Here is an 18,181-nt window from a genome sequence, read left to right as displayed (position 1 = left end):
GGTGTCAACATCCCATCAAGCATCACAGTCAATTTAAAGGGAAGCCTGGAAGTTCCATGGGGAATTATGTGCTAAACTGGATTAGCTCCCGTCAAAACAAATGTGTAGTTTCCACAACGCCTGGGCATTTACAAAAACACCACAAAGGTTCGAAATATTGTGGGAGGTGCCAAAGGAGCTGTGGCTGTGAGCTGAAAGCCAGTCCTGGCAGCCCGAGTGACCGAGTGCTCCTCAGGAGAACTCCTCAGGTCCCTTAGGGGCTGAGGACCACAGTCTTTCAGCTTGTCCCTGAGAAGGCCAGTCCGGTGGTTCTCAAACTTGAGGTGCCTCCCAATCGCCTCAAGGATTGTTCAAAACTAAGATCCGTGGGCCACACCCCCAGAATTTCTGATTCTGTAGATCTACAGTGACACCTGAAAATCTGCATTTCTAGATAGTTCCCAGGCAAAATTGATGCTGCTGGCCCAGGGACCACACTTTGAGAACCCCTAGTTTAGGTACTAGAGGGATCTCTGGAGAAACGAAGTTCTGGCAAGTCTGGACCTCACCATCTCACTGTGAATTCCCCCAAGTGGGAGACAGTTGCATTCATCTGCCTAACCATGCAGGTGGGAACCGAGTAAGTCTTTGGTCAACATTTGCAGAGTTAAATGGAATTCTGGGTGGTGGAGCAAGGCTTCAGGTGAAAGGGATTGAGCCACAGCAGTCAGTTCAAGGAGGTGGATGAAAACCACAAAGTCGGGAAGGTCTAGAGCAAGTGTAGATTCTGCTAATAGAGACATAGATTCTGGACCCAAATCTTGCCATTTTGTGAGGAAGCATAGCCACTTTGGAACTTTGGTTCGTAGACTCATAGACCAATAAACTCTTAGAGCTGGAGGGATCGAAATAAAGTCCAAGTCACTCACTTTACAGAAGGGGAAACTGAGGCTTAGAAATGTGATTCCACCTCTGTGAGGCCTTATGGCTCGTTAGGGTCAGACCTGGAACTATACTAATGGCTCTTCCTCTACCTCATGGTGGACACCTTGGAAATTCTCAATACAGCTGGCATTACAATATGGGCTTTGTAGATGCTGGGGACATTCTGAAATATTTGCTGTGAAGAACCCCACAGCTTTTCCATGTGGGGACTGCTAAGAGGTGTTTCTAGACTCTCCTCTGTGTGTTCCCTTCACATACAGGTTCTGATAAATGGCATCCCTGTGTCCCTAGCCTGGGAGAAGAGCGTGCAATCTTCCTTCTGGCCCCTCATGACAGACTTTCAACAGCACTAGATGAGGGTCTTTGGGCACATCATAAAATGTCATCCCTTGAACCACAAAGTGACAGTCTGGACCTTGTCACCAGCACTTCAGTACAGTCAGCTTGTCTTCAAAGCCCCCAAAGTTGGGGAAACAAGTGCCTCTTACCCTTGAACCTGAGCCAGGACAATTTTAAGCAACATTTCTACCCCAGCGGGATTACAGTTGCAACCTTGGAAGGATTTCCTCTCCTCAGGGTTGCAGACCCCTGACTAATCAGCCTCCTTGCTCTGGCTAAATTCAATCACGGCCATGTAATTGTACAGTAAATATTTGGTGCCATCTGCCTGGGAAGATCAAAGCATGTTTGGGGAAGGAAAATATGTATCTATAATAAGGGTAAAATAATTTCATCCGGAGACTGAAAAGGAGCTCTGAAATGCTTAGTGATACAACAGACAGTCCTATGACCTGAGTGTAAGTCCAGCCTCTGCCACCTTCTGTCCATGTGGTCTCGTGCCTCTCCTTACCCTCTCTGACCCTCACTCTCTTCTTCTGTGAAATGGTGACAATAATACCTGCCAGGGATGTTGTGAAACTCAGAAGAATATAGTAACAATTTATAGCTACTGTTTATTGAGCACTTAATGAGTACTGGGCCTTGTTCTGAATACTTTCCAGTTGTTGGCTTCTTTGTTCTTCATGAACACCTTAGGGAGTAGGTGCTGTTACTATCCCATTTTACAGGTGATGACAATGAGCCTAGAACGGCCAGATAACTAGCTCAGGGCCTCGTATTTAGGAAGGAGGGGAGCCAGGATCTGAACCCATTTTGTCTGCCTCTGTACCCCACGCTCTTAACCGCCAAGCAATACTCAGGAAGGATTTTATTCTTTTAGACCTGTCACCCTCAGCATACTCAAGATACACCAGGACTGCACTGGCCCTTCCTTCCCTGGAATCACAGCCTGGAAGCTATGGCTCAAACTTGCCTGCCTCCTGCCAAGGGCTTCTCTCTGCTCCATGCCTATTTGTCTTTTTAAAAATTGAATAAAATGATAAAACAGATGCTTGCCTCCCTGAATAGCAGTAGCCCAGTAAATCCGGCTGCTGGTCATTTCCATTCTCATTCATCTGACAAGTGCTTGTTGAGAGATCAGTAGGAGCAAGGCCTGGGGAAACTGCAGGATGGATGTGGGTGATGGAGGGCCGAGGGAAACTGCATCCCATAAGCGTTTGGTTTATGTGAATTGTGGTATATGGGCTGGTCAAAGAAAGACAGCTGGAGAGACAGACAGACCAAGAGAAAAGACTACCATGTGGGGTGCCTGGGTGTCTCAGTCAGTTGAGTGTCCGACTTCGGCTCAGGTCACGATCTCACGGTTAGTGAGTTCAAGCCTCGCATCGGGCTCCGCACTAACAAAGCGGAGCCTGCTTGGGATTCTCTCTCTCTCAAATATTAATTTAAAAAAAAAAAAAAAAAGACTACCATGTAACACAGCACCACAACCCTACCCAGTGTCATGCTCAATGAGTACATGTCCACAGATGCCTGAAACATGGCCCCTGAGGCCACCTTGTGTGGCTCTGTCACCTTGTGCCTCCTCCAGACTGTGACTAGTTCTTGGGACTTACAGGTGATTTCATGGATATTTCAGAGGCAGTTTAGACTATTTTTTATCCTATGCCCCCAAAGTGACTTAACCTGCAACTCCCCTGTACTTAGGGCACTTGATTGGGGCACGTGCTCCTTGGCTAGGGCTGCAAAGACCACGGTCAAGTCCCTCCGTCTCCACTTCCCTTATTAGTCGCCAGCTGCTGTATAACCCCTGCCAGACATCTGACAGTAAATGTTGATGAGCTACGGCCTTCTGTGAATCCATTATGCTCTACTCGCAACCTCCTAAAGAATCCCTGGGGAACATCCTGAAAACTTGATTATATTCTATTAGGGAAACACCCTGGGCTTCTTGATGGCATCTAAAAACATACTTTGGACTCATTAGCAAATCATTCCCCACTTGGTAAGATTTTCCAAACATTTTTCCAAATGCTGGGGCACTCACGGGTCTCTCAACACCACCACACATGATGCCGGGAGCAACTGCGAATAAGCCAAACTACGGAGTCAGGACCAGAAGGGACTTCTGAGTGCTGGAATGATGAGTTAAAACTAACAAGATGAAATCTAATTGGCATAAATGGTAAGCCCTGCACATAGGGCTCAAAAACCCAAGGGTATAAACCATAGGGAAAGAACATCTGCCTGTCAGCCAGTCACGTGATAAAATCTCAAGCCAGGATGGCAAATCCCAAGCTTTGCACGTCATCCCCCCGGCTTCCCGACCTGGCACCTGTGAGACCCCTAATCAATCGCAGGCTCAGAATCAAAGCTCTGCCACAGCACAGCTCCCGGCTTGGCACCCTGAGTTCCCTCCACCTGGTGTCTGGAGGGGGCTTGGGGAATGAAACCGATTTGCCAACCAGACCCTTTGCAACTGGGCCCTTAGATCCCACCCAACCATAATGCCCCAACCTTCTTTTTTTTTTTTTAAATGTTTATTTATTTCTGAGAGAGAGAGGGAGACAGAATGCAAGTGGGGGAGGGGCAGAGAGACAGGAAGACACAGAATCCAAAGCAGGCTCCAGGCTCTGAGCTGTCAGCACAGAGTCCAACGCAGGGCTTGAACTCATGAACTGCAAGATCATGACCTGAGCTGAAGTCGGACGCCTAACCAACTGAGCCACCCAGGCGCCACCCCCCACTCCCCACCACCCCAACCTTCTCATCAATGGCTTTCCTGGCCTGAGAGAATAGAGAGACTCTCCCACAAATGGAACTTACTCTTCTCTTTACAGCAGAACTTTCCTATAAACGAATATTTTGGTGAGTTTCATTGATCAGAATCACAATAGCTAAACCTGGCAGCTGTAAATTCTCAGGATACTCTTTCATCAAAGCAATTTCTTCCAAAGCCACCACCTAAGGGTCACTGACAGCATGATCAATCATGTTCATGGGAGAGGTGCCTGGATGGTTCAGTCGGTTGAGCGTCTGATTCTTGATTTCAGTTCAGGTCATAATCTCACAGTCTGTGGGGTCAAGCCCCACATCAGGCTCCACACTGACAGCACGGAGCCTGCTTGGGATTCTTTCTCTCCTTCTCTCTCTCTCTGTCCCTCCCCTGCTCTCTCTCTCTCTCTCAAAATAAACAAATAAACTTTAAAAAATAATCATGTTCATGGGAGAACGAACTAATAAAGGCTTTGGCCCAGCCCTCCCTACCCTATACCTTATCCCCTGACAATATTAGTCTGTAGTTTCCTACATCCTCTCTAGGCTGCCTCCTCAGCTTAGGACTCAACCCTGTGGGCACCTATTTCTGAAAACCTTTCTTTGATGCCCCCACCCCACCAGCCTAAATTAGGCCTTCCTCTGAGTCCTCGGGTACCTCCCCCAATTACCTCTGCTTGGACGTGTTCCCACCAGCATCTCACGCATGGAGCTACCCAGCCACATGCGGTATCTTCTGCGAATCCCTGGTATCCACATAGTTCCAGGTATGATGCTCCATCATCTGTTTGATGTACATGTATGACTGGGAGGGGTGGAAGGACAGGGAAGAGAGAAGGTGCAGATACTCCTCCAGGAACTGGGAGCACTGGTCAGTGGAGATATAAGAAAGAACCCCCACAGCAGTAACCTCAATGTCTTGATGACATCAGAAACACCTGGGGTGTGGGGGCCTCTGGGTGGCTCAGTCAGTTAAGCATCTGACTCTAGACTTCGGCTCAGGTCATGATCTCATGGTTCAGGGGTTCTAGCCCTGCTTCAGGCTCTGCATTGACAAGGTGGAGCCTACTTGCTCTTCTCTCTCTCTCTCTCTCTCTCTCTCTCTCTCTCTCTCCCCTCAAAATAAATAAATAAACTTAAAAAAGAATAAACACCTGGGGTGTGTATTTAAAATGCCGAGCTCCAGGCAGCACCCTAGACCTAGTCAGTGAATCACCCTAGGCAGTGAATCTGACTCTCTGGGGCTAGTACCTGGGAATCTGCACTTGTAATTCTTTCTGTTGATTCTTGAGACAAATCTGAGAGCTCCATCCCAAGGGGTATGTGAGCCAGAAAGATCATGTACCACTGAGCCAAGAGTCCAGAGGAGAAGACAGTATCAAGGGAGCCCTTTCCAAGACCAAGAGAGACCTTGTAAGTATGGCAACCATACATCCTGGATTTTCCCATGTTCTCTTCTGATGTTGGATCATGTACGTGTCAGCTATGTCCTGGCTTTCAACTAGATTCAGAAAATAAATAAGGCAGGCACCATTATTGCCCCCAGTGCTGACCCTTAGAGTCTGAATAACAAGTCCACTGGCATGGGGCAAAAGAGTGGTGGTGGGATAAGGATTTCAAACCCACGCCAGTCTGGTGCTAGGACCTGCACTGTTAGCCCCTACTTCCCAGTATGTGATGTGATGTAAAGAGTCTCCTATGAGCAGGAAAATGTCCCAGAGAAGAGCCTTACCTAACTGCAACTCCTGGTTGCCAATTAACACATTTTTCCCTCGATGAAATCTGGGGAGGACTGGAAGCAGAGACTGGATGAGCCCCAGGAGTTAAAGCTCAACTCAAGACACACTCCCCCAGGGCACATGTCTTCTTCACTCTCTACCCTGGGCCAGTGCCTTGCGGTGGGGGGCACCACTGTGCCTTAGCCCCAGGGATTCACCTGCTGCACGCATCCACGTCCAAAAGTGCCTTGTGCCTCACCAGGCAGTGCCGACACTAAGCACCATTCGCGACAATGTGCCATGATGTCATCCCACAAATACCAGACTTACTGGCCTGCAAACCCACAAAACAGCAGGACAGACCTCTGGGGTCACTACTGGGCTTTATTCATCTGTATTTCACCACCCCCTGGCTCAGGGCTGGTAGACAGAGGGGAGAGAACTGAAGGCACTATGGGCAAAATACAGTGCTGGAGTTGTTGGTGTTGACGGGTAGAAGATGCAGTCCCTGGCCTCCAGGGGCTTACAGTCCAGGGGTTCGGTGAGACAAGCATACAGAAGCCTGTGGAATGACGCAGGGTAAGGTGAATCATTATCTGGTCATCCTAATCATGGCATAGGCTCAGCCAGAACAGCCCGACCCATGACCATAAAGAAGAGTCGCTAGAGACTGTAATTCTGAACAAGGAGCCACAAACAGCGAAAATATAGAGCAAATAAGTGCTCTACCTCTTGGCCAACTACTGAAGAGAAAAGTAACAAGTACAGCCAGATGGAGTTGATTTCCACGGACTCCCCCTTTGGCTCCCATTCGTCCTGCTTTGAATGCCTGCTTGGGGAAGAAAGAAGATGGAAGAGGGCTGAGGGAAGGGATGTTGTGGCTGGCCAGGCCCCCATCCTGCCAGAGCCCCTCCAGTTTTTTTCTCTGCTCTGTGTGTTCTTCTTCTTCTTTTTTTTAATGTGTATTTATTTTTGAGAGAGAGACAGAGAGAGAGAGAGCAGGAGAGGGGCAGAGAGAGAGGGAGACACAGAATCCGAAGCAGGCTCCAGGCTCTGAGCTGTCGGCACAGAGCCCAACGTGGGGCTCGAACCCACGAACCACGAGATCATGACCTGAGCCGAAGTCAGACGCTTAACCGACTGAGCCACCCAGGCGCCCCTTGTGTTCTTTATCACAGACCTGCTTGTTCCAATGAGCTGGGTAAAAAGTCGAGCCACCACATACCAAGTGCTTCTCTCAAGAACACAGGAGATACGGTCAGAACGTCAATCCTTATTCTATTAAGGTCTTTCCAACACCCACAAGCTGAATCAAAGGTCCCGGGCAGCAGCTGGAATTTCACTACGGCCACGTTTGCTCCCTGTCTACCTTCCCTGGCTATTACCAGGGAGAACGTCTGCAGAGCAGACGGAGACAAGTGCACTGGGAGGGATGGGTGATGGGTGCTATCTGGCTGTGGAGACGCACACTGGGAAGCTTTTGTGCAAAATATACTCTCCAATGTCACAACGAGATTTTGCTGCTGTTGTTCGTTTTTAAAGAAGGTTCTGGTGAATGAACTTGCATCTTTGGGTAGCAGTGAGGGATTCTGGACCGACACCAGTTCAAATTTCAGTCGTCCCTGCTGATTGTCATAAATTCCTTTAGGAACACAGCTCTCTCAGGCCCTCAGGGAGTGTGTACCAACGAGCCAGCAAAATGGAAAAGAAAAAAAAAAAAAGGAAAAGAAAGAAAGAAAAAACATGCCACATCACACCAGTCTTCTCTAGTAGCTGTTACATGAGCTGAAACAAAAGACATCATATGAGGTTCAACAACTGTGGTTTCCAGAACCCTGGACAATTTTCTTTGCAAAGGAGCCAAAGAGAAAGCTGCCCCGGTTTAGCCCTGGAGAAAACAGTTTCCAATGAACTGAATGAATTTCCTTGCAAGGTAAAGCAGTTTGTTAAAGTTTCACTAAAAAAAAAAAAAAAAAAAAAAAAAAAAAAAAAAAAAAAAATGCCCCTCACATCTTCTCTTAGAGTTTGTCTTACAAACAGGCTTTCTCCCAATCGATAAAGAAAAATATAAAGAAGTCCTAAAATAATCGATGGTTTTAAAACTCACCGAGGTGACCGAATAGGTGCAGAGTGAGTTTGGAATTCTCTATCAAAATCCCTCTCGTTGTCTTTCTTCCTTTCCCAAATTGAGAAATGACTCATATCTTAAAATCATAACCTACACACACACACATACACCCTCAAAACCCGCCCGTCCCCCCACGAGATAGCACAGAAAGTACTGGGAAACAGTTAGGTGATTTCTTCTCTCTGCAAAGTGAAAAACAGCGTAGGCGGCTTTAAAAAAGCAGTGGGCATTTAACCCACAGGAGCGTTTTAACTTAATAAATTGAGCAATTGCCTCATCTGCTTTCTGGGAGTTTGGCAAATGGAACTCGGGAGCAGAGCAGAAAGGCCCGGGAATAGCCGTGCAGGGTTAGGCCGAACAGATAACAGCCAGGAGGAAGGGGATAGAGGCCCTGACTCTGACTCTGACTCTGACTCTGACGGAGTCTTGCACCCCTTTCCCTGCAAGGGGAGGGCGCAGGCACACACAGAGGGAAGGGAGAGCGGTTTCCACAGCCCTTTGCCGGCAAAGGCAAAATGGGTCTTTGGAGACACTTCTCTCATCATTCTGGTTTGGCTGAGTTATGCAAACATTATAGAACCCCCCTCTTTGTGCTAGGCGTTGGGGATACAGTATGAGAACCAATCTCAGCCAGGGAGGAGCTGACAACCTTTTAAAGAAAGACAGATTCATAAGATTTATGAAAAACACAAGCAACTGGAGCCTGGAGGAGAGCACTGATCCCAAGATGGCGGAAAGGGAGATGCTGGAGAAGCTGATGGGTACTACATTATTTTGTAATATTATTCTATTAGTAGAGGACGAGCAGGTGTTGGTCAGGCAGAGTTGGGGTGGGCACTTTAGGCAAAGGGTCAGTGTGAGCAAAGGCCTGGAGGTCGGAACAGGGTAGGGGGCTCACGTGCATGGGTAACCACAGGGGGTGTGGTATGGCTGGGTCTTGAAGGGCACCATGGGGGATGACAGGGCCAGGTAGGGAGGGCTGCGTGCACCTCCTATTAAGAAGTTTGGACTTTACGGGGTGCCTGGCTGGCTCAGTCAGCACAGCATATGACTCTTGATCTCAGGGTCATGAGTTTAAGTCCCACATCGGGCATCGAGTTGCTTAAAAAAAAAAGAAGAAGTTTGGACTTCGCTAAAGAGCCAATGGGGAACCACTGTGTGCCATCCTCCTTTAGGGGACATTCTAGGGGCTCCTGACTCAGCCCGGACATCACTCTTCTCCATCCCTGGCCCAACCCAGAACCAGTCTCTCCAAGCCCACCCTCCCACCCCTTGCTTTCCCTTCAAGACCCCAGCCTGGTGTCAGATGTAAATTAATATCTTCTATGTATAAACTAATGGAGAAGGCACCAGAGAGAATTTTAAGACAGTTCTCTCATCTTTAGGAGTTGAGTTTCTGCCCCGTTGGTATCTAACCCTGGAGCGAGTCTGCCTGAAGGACTTTCAGGAGTGGAGCAGACAGCTTAGGTCAGCAACGGGACCCTCCCAACGCCTCTCTCTTCCGTGTCCCACTCCTGTACCTCTGTTGCTTGCCCCAGTTAGTTCAGATGTCACCTGAAATCACCACTGATGGAACGTCAGTTGGCACTCAGCACGAAGTGCTACCTCTTTCAGCAGTCTTCCAATAGTGCAGAAGCGAGAACAAGAACCATACTTCCCAGACCCCGGGGCAGCTAGGGCTCTGGGTAACAGGTACCACCAATTAGATATCCTCACAAAGGAGGAAGCAAGGTGGAGTCTGTTTCTGCTGGCAAGAAAGGTTGTAGAAAGACAGGCTTGGTGTTCTAGTATCTGCTCACCAGCTTCTTGGATGCAGTTATGGTGACAGGAGCATTCTGATCCCAGCAATGAATTCTTGTGTGACAGACCCAATTCCCACTTCTCCAGTCTTTCCAACAATTATGTAAGTACCTCATTCCCAGTATGAAATCCCTTTATTTTTTTTAAGTTTATTTATTTATTTTGAGAGAGACAGAGACAGCGTGAGTAGGGGAGGGGCAGACACACACACGCACACACACACACACACAGAGAGAGAGAGAGAGAGAGAATCCCAAGCAGGCTTCGCACCATCAACGCACAGCCCGATGTGGGGCTCGAACTCATGAAACCGTGACATCATGACCTGAGGCAAAACCTAGAGTCGGATGCTTAACCGACTGAGCCACCCAGGTGCCCCTGAAATCCCTTTCTGCTTACAATACCTAGAGAGCTTTGTTTCCCGCATTGGCCCTGGTGGTCCCCTCAACTCCTCAACGTATCTGCATTTTGCCACCACGCTCATCCGCAGTGGGTTCCTACTGAGAGCTCCAAACACACTGAAACAAACAAACAAAAATACTACTGGGCATGTTCAGTCCTCTTCACAAAGCTCACCTGAAGGCCTAGTGCCTCCAAGCTTGGTGAAAGTGGGGCCAACTCTCCTCCCCTCCCTGAAACCTCTGCACGCCTCCCCCACCCTTCTCTCCACAGTGACTTCCCCAGGCACTTAGGTCGTTCTCATTCTCCAACTCATTTGGAAACTGTCCTCTCTCCACTTTGATACGATGCTTCATTTCCTCCATCCTTACTCATCTTGGCGTGGGTCTCCACTCCCTAAAATATACCGAGACCGTGGGTTACACAAAAGGACAACTACTGAGCCTGCTATTTGCTTCCTCGTCACTCATAACGCTTGGGTGAGTGCTCGGCTCCAGCTGCTGTACTTGACTCCATTAAGCTTAACGCCCTATGTTGGGGTTGCCATGGAAGCCAGAAATAACATTTCAAGCATCCCTCACAGCCTTGGTGACTTTGGTTTCTAGGCTGTTCTACAAATAGTCTTTCTTGCAGCTGATCATTAAAATGAAGATCAGCTAATAAGACAGCATGTTTAATGAACTAACGTGGTATTTGTTACCGACCTGATAATCACAAAGTACTTAGGATGTGCAAACTTTAAAACCGAAAGGGACCTTCAAGACAGGATTCACTGTCCCTACTTTACAAGCAGCGAATGTAGATCATGCGGTGTAATGGTAGGGCAACCTCCTGACTCTCAGGCCACCCATGTGCCCCACCTAACACACATTCCCCATCCTGGGCAAGTTACTCTAACTTCAGTCTCCTCTTCTATAAGATGGGGACAATGACTTTACCTACCTCATAGGGTTGTCATGAGGATTAAGTAAGTGAATGTGTGTAAAACATGTAGAATGGTGCCTGGCACAAAGTGAGAGTCAAAAAAAATCACTTATTGTGGTTATTACGATTATTATTATCCCCACCTGGTATTATATTGAAGGCTATAGGGAGGCAACATGGCATAGCACAAAAAACAGCAGACTGGGAGTCCAGTGGTCCATGTTCTGATCCCTACTCTGCCACATTAGCTACATAACCTCCTTCTTTTGGGGAGGGGGGTGGGGCATGTCACTTTGATCGCTAGGGTTGGACTAAATGATGTCTCAGTTCCTTTCCAGTTCTAGTACACCACAGTGTGAAAGAAATTAAGTTAGGTAGGGCTGTTCCTTGACCTTTATAAATGGTTATATCCGTATCTACAATGATAGCTAATGTTTACTGAGCAATGGTTATATATCAACACAATGCTAAATGGTGTACATGTATTAACTCCTCACTTTTTGCAACAACCTGTTGTCCGCATTTAACAGGTGGGAAACTGAGACACAGAGAGTTTAGAGTAAGGTCACACTGGTAGTAAGTGGTCGATCCAGGATTCAAATCCGGGAAACTGAGTCTACAACTCATACTCTTCAGAATTAACCTACAAGAAACGACAAACTTCCACACACAGCTAGACAAGGGTGCGATCTGCATGACTTTACATTACATGAATGTTCCCTAGTTGTAACTGTAGGGCTGTATCCATAAATTCCCAGCAACTGGCACTGTTCAAGAAGGTTTTGGGAAACTTGCCACAAAATAAAACAATTCTTCATTCTTCATTACACTCCAGAGATGATCACCTCCACCAACATCCCTCACCTGGATGATGGCATTAACTTCCCAACTGGCATTTCCCTTTGCCCCTCTACAGACTGTTCTCAACCCAGCAGCCAGAGTGATCCTTTAAACACAAGGGAAATCGCACCTCACTCCTTTGTTTAAAACCCTTCTACCGTTCCCATCTTTTTGAGAGAAAAGCCAAAGTCTAACCATGGCTCCCAAAGGCCCACATGTTACTTCTCTAAGCCACACTACACTGGCATTGCTATTCTAAACACTTCAGGCATGCTTTTACCTGCTGTTCCCTCAGTCTGAACATCCTGGATTCAGTGACTTGCCACCCCCCCACCACCTTTGGGGGCGTGTAGAAAGCGCCCCCTCTCAGTGAAGCCTTCCCTTTCATGATCTAAAATTCCCCACCCCCATCCCAGCCAGCACTCCTAACCCTCTTTCTGGCTTTATTTTCCTCCATAGCATTCATCAACTTCTCTCAAATATATTTTACTTATTTATTTTTGATTGTCTGTTTCTTCTATTAGAATACATGATCCATGAGATCAAGGATTTTTGCCTATTTTGTTCCCAGCAGTGTTCCCAACACCCCCATCACTAAGTGACTCAACAGCTATTTGTTAGATGAATGAAGGAACAGGCACATATCTGGGGTCCTGTGACACGAGAAAACAGCATCAGACCGTGACTTGAAGAAGGTTTCCTACAACTTTCTTCTCACCTCTCAAAGGTTAGTCCTGGAAAAAAAGACTCGAAGCAGCATGCCTGGATATTTATATTTCTAAACTTCTACAGAAACAAGATTAAATCTACTCTTGCATGAGAGAACCTCTAAGAATCCAATAGATAACAAGGGCAAAAATAAGCATATATTACTTCCATAACAAAAAATGTTTTAAAAAGTGTTTAAAGGTTGGAGATGCACATTTACTCTAGCTCTTAAGGCAAAACCAGTACCAGAGAATGGAAGTTATAGGATCAATCTCGGCATGCTATAGGATACGGACAATATGTATGGATTTCAGCCAGCTATGTTTCAAGATTCCTAGAAAAATTCATAAAGCATTTACTATGCAAGTTTTAGATTGCATTAAACACATTTAAATTGCATTTAATACATTTCCATTTATCATACAAGCCTTAAATTTGCAAAAAAACCCAGTAATAATATTTAAGGCTTTGACATTCTTTTTTAGTTTTTTTTTAACATGCACCAACCATTTGGGTAATTTTTTTTCTTGTGCTCTCTCTCATCTGTCACCTTAATTATTCCTTCCTTCCTTCCATTTTGTGTGCTTTCAAGAAAATGGCTTACCACAATAGAGTAGACAACACTAGAGGTTGACGACTTAAAATTCATTCCTCTCCTTGACCCCTTCCTACTCCCTTGCCTAAGATTTCAAGCAGAAAAGAGGTGCCCATGAGCTCCATGAGGGCAGATCCCACCCCACCAGGAAGGATTCCTTACTGAACCAAGTCAGTCATGGTTATCTTACTCTCCAGACTAGGTCGTTGGAGTGGGCATTCAATCCAGTTTGAGCCAGTGAGGAGTAAGGGAAACTCTACTGAAATTTCCAGAAAAGGTTCTGGTCTCTGACAAAAGGCATGAACCGAGGAATGTAAAAGTCCTCTTTATTCTCTTCCTGACTTGACCATGATCATGGAAAAAAGTGATGCTTGGAGCTATGGCAATCACCTTGTGACTACAAGGCAAAAGCCCAAGGAAGGAAAGCCAATCTCCTGGGACAAAACATCTAAAAGCTAGAAAGAACTCTGGCCTCAATGACAAAACAGCTGCCACCAGCTGCTGCCACCAGCTGGGAATCACTGACCTCCAAACTTCTTGTGAGATATTTAAATCTCTTTTCATAAAACCACTGTTAGCTTAAGCCAACTGCAATTTACCTACTACCCAGAGAATTCACTACTGATACCGAGCCTGCTACAGAATAGCTGCTCAATAAAAATGTATTCTATGTAGGAAGGGATGGATCTGATGGTACAGATTTTGCCATTTGAAAAAATAAATTTATTAGACTATTTTGCTAAGTATGCATATTTTCTAAAATACTCATGTAGTCAATTCAATAGAGATTCTTCTCTAAGACCAATATCTGATTTAAGGTTTAAAATGGTTAAAAATGCTATTTTATATGTCAGTAGATGCTCAAATAAATAAATACAAATTAGTAATACTAATAATATTAATAAATGTCATCTCTCATTCATACATTCATTCATTCAGTACACGTTTAGTGGGAGGCTACTAGGCCAGATGCCTTAGACCCAGAGATGAAAAGACCTAATTCCTAGATTTAAAGATGTGACCATAGAGTGGGATCTGTTAATTCCATTTTGCAATGCACAAAGTGTGTTTTAATAATAAATTTTAAAATTGACAATAACAGCAACGAGCATTTACTGAATGTTTCCTCTGTGCCAGTCTCCGTGCTAGCCCTTTGTCTGCATGGTCATTCCCACTCCTCATCATCCCCATTTTACAAGTGAGACAACTGGAGGTTAGGGTGGTTTTGTTACTTATTCATGGTCACACAGTGGAAAGCCAGAATGCATATTTAATAAAAGTTAGCTACTGTTATTTTTAACACCAACTGACAAGCGTGGTGGCAGGTGTGGGAAGATTCAAGAGCCACAGTTGACTGCAAGCTCATAAGAAAATGGCACAAGGAGATTATCAGGAAAAAGGAAGCCATCTTAAGCTGTCTCTGCAGAGCTAGAGGCTCCTGATCCAGGAGTGACAGTTCAGGACACCATTCTGTATTTAAAGGAAACATAGGCAGGGTTATTTCTCCCTCCTGAGCTTTAACTTGTAAACCAAACTAGCAGTTGAGCATCTCCAAGGGATGTCCCTTTGGATGCCCCTTAGACCCTCCAACTGAACATGGAATTTGATCTCACACAAGGTACTCAATGTTTGTTGAGTGAATAAAAATTTAGTTGCTGTGGTTGTGTGTGGTAGTTTTAGGTTACAGCGGTTCGCATTCAGGGATTATGTCTGTCTCGTCTGTGCCTGGGGCTGGCCTCAGCTTCAGTGGCTGGTTGGTTTATGGCTTGGTTCCAGGCCTGACTCAGTCTGACCACTGGCTGGGGCAAATGTCTACATGAGAAGAGACCATGTGGCAGGAGGAGAAAAGAGCTCCCCTGAGCCCTGGGAGACTTGGTCTTAAGTCATAGGTGCTGCCGGTGAATCACTTCATCTCTGGGCTTTGGTTCCCTCATCCTAGTTCTTAACCTTTATTTGTACCAAGAACTTCCATGGCAGTCTGGTGAAGCCCATGATCCCTTCTCAGAATAAACTTGTTAAATGCCTAACATAAAATGCAACACCCACTAGGATGGCTACTATTTAAAAAACGCAGTATACCAAGCGTTGGTAAAAATACAGAAAACTTGGAACCCTTATGCATTGCTGGTGGGAATGTAAAATGGTGCAGCCACTGTGGAATACAGTTTGGCAGTTCTTCAAAAAGTTAAACAGAGAATTACCATATTTCTCAGCAATGTCATCCTTGGTATATATCCAAGAAAAATTGAAAGCAGAGGCTCAAATGGATACTCGCATGCCAATGATCATAGCAGCATTACTCATAGTAACCAAAAGGTAGAAACAACCCACGTCCATCAACAGACGAATGGATAAACAAAATAGGTATCTATATCTATATCTATATCTATATCTATATCTATCAATAGTATCAATAGTATTCCATTATATAGATAGATAGATATAATATATCTATCTATATCTATATAGATATAGATATATCTATATATATAGATATATCTATATCTATCTATCTATCTATATAATGGAATACTATTGAGCCATAAAAATGTTCAGATACACGCTACAACACGGATGAACTTAAAAACATTATACTTAGTGAAAAAAGTCAGACACAAAAGCATGAAAATTATATCATTCCACTTATATGAGGTATCTAGAATAAGCAAGTTCATAGAGACAGGAAGTAAAAAAGAAGTCACTTGGGAAAGGAAGTCACTTCTTAATGGGTACTTTCTGATTGAGATGATGAAAAGTTCTGGACAGTGATGCTGGTTGCATAACAATGGGAATATACTCACTGAATTGTACACTTCAAAATGGTTTAAGATGTTTAATCTTATATATACCTATTACCACAATAAACAAACGGATGAATAAATGTAACGGCTAAGAAAGAGGTCAAGTATTTGAACTACAGTTATCAAGATATTTTAAAAGCTGGAGATATAGTAACAAATGTACTTTTTTTTTATCAGAAATATTTATTTATTTATATGGTGCACTTAATAGGGTACTATTGCTATTGACATTTCTTTTTCTTTTTTTTCCCAATATAGGAAGTTTATTGTCAAATTGGTTTCCATACAACACCCAGTGCTCATCCCAAAAGGTGCTCCCCTCAATACCCATCACCCACCCTCCCCTCCCTCCCACCCCCCATCAACCCTCAGTTTGTTCTCAGTTTTTAAGAGTCTCTTATGCTTTGGCTCTCTCCCACTCTAACCTCCTTTTTTTTTTTCTTCCTTCCCCTCCCCCATGGGTTTCTGTTAAGTCTCTCAGGATCCACCTAAGAGTGAAAACATATGGTATCTGTCTTTCTGTGTATGGCTTATTTCACTTAGCATCACACTCTCCAGCTCCATCCACGTTGCTACAAAGGGCCATATTTCATTCTTTCTCATTGCCACGTAGTACTCCATTGTGTATATAAACCACAATTTCTTTATCCATTCATCAGTTGATGGACATTTAGGCTCTTTCCATAATTTGGCTATTGTTGAGAGTGCTGCTAGAAACATTGGGGTACAAGTGCCCCTATGCATCAGTACTCCTGTATCCCTTGGGTAAATTCCTAGCAGTGCTATTGCTGGGTCATAGGGTAGGTCTATTTTTAATTTTCTGAGGAACCTCCACACTGTTTTCCAGAGCGGCTGCACCAATTTGCATTCCCACCAACAGTGCAAGAGGGTTCCCGTTTCTCCACATCCTCTCCAGCATCTATAGTCTCCTGATTTGTTCATTTTGGCCACTCTGACTGGCGTGAGGTGATAGCTGAGTGTGGTTTTGATTTGTATTTCCCTGATGAGGAGCGACGTTGAGCATCTTTTCATGTGCCTGTTGGCCATCCGGTTGTCTTCTTTGGAGAAGTGTCTATTCATGTTTTCTGCCCATTTCTTCACTGGGTTATTTGTTTTTCGGGTGTGGAGTTTGGTGAGCTCTTTATAGATTTTGGATACTAGCCCTTTGTCCGATATGTCATTTGCAAATATCTTTTCCCATTCCGTTGGTTGCCTTTTAGTTTTGTTGGTTATTTCCTTTGCTGTGCAGAAGCTTTTTATCTTCATAAGGTCCCAGTAGTTCATTTTTGCTTTTAATTCCCTTGCCTTTGGGGATGTGTCGAGTAAGAAATTGCTACGGCTGAGGTCAGAGAGGTCTTTTCCTGCTTTCTCCTCTAGGGTTTTGATGGTTTCCTGTCTCACATTCAGGTCCTTTACCATACAAATGTACTTTAAAACAATTAAATAACAAGGACAAAAGGTGGGCCCACTAACTCATATATCTCAAAGTAGCAATTCATATCAACTGTATTTTGAATTATCTCTGACAACTATAATGTGTCATGAAAATATCTGTGGTCTCTGTTGGTGATACAGTAATGCTACTATTCCTGTGGTTTGTGGTTTTACAATCATAATAGAAGGAAATGCTCAACTGCAGTTAAGAGGTTAGTGAGAAAGCATGTCATTTTTTTCCCCATCCAAAGTAGGGACCCATTGAAGTCTATCCAAAGGCTCTGTGGTGGTCCATGCCCCACCTGCCCACCCATTAAACACCTGTCAACTACATGATCTCTAAACTCTCTCCTAGGTAAACTGGCATGATCTACGAGTAACTTCAGCTTCATCTACATGTCATAAATAAGTTAATATCTCTGACCAGATTTGTCCTTACCTGTAGCTGGGAACTGTGGTAAAATCTACCTCTCAAGGGCTATGCGAGGGAAAGAGAGAGAAGGCAAGCAAAAGGTGCTTTCCAAAACTGTAAAGCCCTCTTATAAGTGCTAGGTGTTATCAGGGAAACCTAAGAGTCAATAGAGACATCTTCCCCCCGACCCCACCCCCTGCACACCATCCTCCAGTCTCAATATTCCTTCAGAATTTTGGTATGAGCTTTGTGAACTATGGGAACAAAACACTGAGCACTTTTGTTAAAGAGTACCATGCTCCATATTAAAAGATAGTGTTATGACCTATAATGTATGCCAATAGATTTGAAAATAGAGATGAACTAAGGAAAACACCAATTATC

The 18,181-nt window shown here is 44.9% G+C and overlaps 1 protein-coding gene and 1 non-coding gene across 3 annotated transcripts in view; both read right to left on the bottom strand.

Moving 5' to 3' along the window:
- Window positions 1–18,181, bottom strand: part of MATN2 (matrilin 2) — a 135,402-nt gene that overhangs the window by 90,780 nt on the left and 26,441 nt on the right. The window lies entirely within an intron of this gene.
- On the bottom strand, window positions 6,827–6,911 carry TRNAR-UCG. Its single transcript has one exon. It is a non-coding gene; the product is annotated as a tRNA-Arg (tRNA).

The sequence above is a fragment of the Panthera leo genome, chromosome F2, assembly GCF_018350215.1.
Source record: "Panthera leo isolate Ple1 chromosome F2, P.leo_Ple1_pat1.1, whole genome shotgun sequence".
In the NCBI taxonomy this organism is placed as follows: Eukaryota; Metazoa; Chordata; class Mammalia; order Carnivora; family Felidae; genus Panthera; species Panthera leo.
This window is presented reverse-complemented; position numbering and strand designations above follow the sequence as displayed.